This window comes from Phocoena phocoena, chromosome 2 (genome assembly GCF_963924675.1).
Source record: "Phocoena phocoena chromosome 2, mPhoPho1.1, whole genome shotgun sequence".
NCBI classification, from domain to species: domain Eukaryota; kingdom Metazoa; phylum Chordata; class Mammalia; order Artiodactyla; family Phocoenidae; genus Phocoena; species Phocoena phocoena.
The window spans coordinates 48,937,115-48,939,004 of record NC_089220.1 but is presented as its reverse complement, the minus strand read 5'-3'; the positions used below and the strand labels follow the sequence as shown (position 1 = coordinate 48,939,004).

Sequence of the window (1,890 nt, the reverse complement as noted above, 5' to 3'; positions counted from 1 at the left end):
GGAGAAAAAGTGGATGTGAGGTCAGCCACCTGGCAGAACCTGCCACAGTTTGAGGCAGGGGCTCAGAACGTGAATGTATTTGAGTGACAAGAGTGGAAAAAGCTCCATGGGACCATGCCCGAGATTCTAGTGGTTCTGCTGGTGGATGGGCCACACTCTGAGCAACTTGTACTCTCATTCGTCCACGTGGATAAGCCCCCTCAGTGCGCTGCCCGACTTCAATTGCCCTCCTTCAGCCCTTCACCTGATGGGTCTGGTCCCAGTCCCAATTCCATCCCTACCACTTCTCTCCTCAAGCTTTGGAGTCCCTCCTCTTCCTTCTGGCATCTACCATGAGCATCTCATGCCCCTCCATTATCTCCTTATTTAGCTGTACCTTCTCCTGGGTCATCCCACAGCCTTTACCTCGATCCAGCCTTCTCTCCCCCACCAAATGCTACAGTGGGGCCTCCACCAGATATTTACATGAAGGCCTTTGGCCCCTCTATCCACCACTGCGGCCAAGATTTGGGCTTTCCACCCTCTGTGGTGAGTGAAGCTGAATTTGGAGAGATCGTGAAGCAAAAGAGAGCAACTTCCAACAGTGCCACTTCCAAAGTGATTTCTGGAGCCCATGCAGGGGATGACAGGGACTTGATCGAGATGATGCTTGCAGCTATTACTGTTATCAAACAGTCTCAGGTCGTCAGTGATGAGTGTTGCTCTGTCCTCATCTCCCCCCTTAAGAGCTTCATGGCACTGAAGCCAAGTCCTACAGTGTGGGTGCCAGCAGGAGCTCTTCCAGAAAAAGACATCTGTTCAGAGATTGTCTAGCTGGTCCCAAGAGAGCAGCAGGAGGCACCAGGACCTGTTCCTTAATGAAGATCAGCATGATGATTATTTCCAAGAAAGGAACCAGGAGCCCAAGAGATACCAGAATAAAGAATGGGACTGGCACCATTCAGAAAGGAGTCTGGTTGGAAGGAAATTTTTTTAATGGACTTGCATCTCCTCACCTTCATCAGGCATGTAGGTGGATGTACCTGAGAATTTGAAGCCCTGGATTCCTCTGAGTGGGAAGAAACACTCCCTTCTATCTTGCTAGAGAAGAGCAGCACCCCCTTTGCCAACAGGTGACACAAGGGCTTTACCTGAGGCAGATGTAAGATGATACTTGTCCTGATCAAGATTGACCCCAGCTTCCGTCATTGCCATCAGATTATTTTTATTGAAGTGTAGTTGATTTACAATGTTGTGTTAGTTTTAGGTATACAGCAAAGTGATTCAGTTATACATATATATGTGTATATATATATATGTGTGTCTGCAGATATATCTATTCTTTTTCAGATTCTTTTCCATTATAGGCTATTACAAGATATTGAATATAGTTCCCTGTGCTATACAGTAGGGCCTTGATGTTTATATGTTTTATTCATAGTGGTGTGTATCTGTTAATCCCAAGCTCCTAATTTATCTCTCCCCTACTCCCTTTCTACTTTGGTAACCATAAGTTTGTTTTCTATGTCTGTGAGTCTGTTTCTGTTTTGTAAATAAGTCCATTTGTATCATTTTTTTGGATTCCACATATAAGTGATATCATATGATAATTTGTCTTTCTCTGTCTGACTTACTTCACTTTGTATGATACTCTCTAGGTCCATCCATGTTGCTACAAATGGCATTATTTCATTCTTTTTTATGGCTGAGTAATATTCCATTTTGTGTGTGTGTGTGTGTGTGTGTGTGTGTGTGTGTGTGTGTATATATATATATATATATATATATATATATATATATACCACATCTTCTTTATCCATTCATCTGTTGATGGACACTTAGGTTGCTTAGAGCTACCATATTGACCCAGCACTCCCACTTCTTGGGCATACATTTGGAAAAGACGAAACC

General features: G+C 43.8%; 1 pseudogene; it reads left to right on the top strand.

Moving 5' to 3' along the window:
• Positions 1–247: 247 nt before the first annotated feature.
• On the top strand, positions 248–976 carry LOC136118384 (cleavage and polyadenylation specificity factor subunit 7 pseudogene; annotated as a pseudogene).
• The last annotated feature ends 914 nt before the right edge of the window (positions 977–1,890 follow it).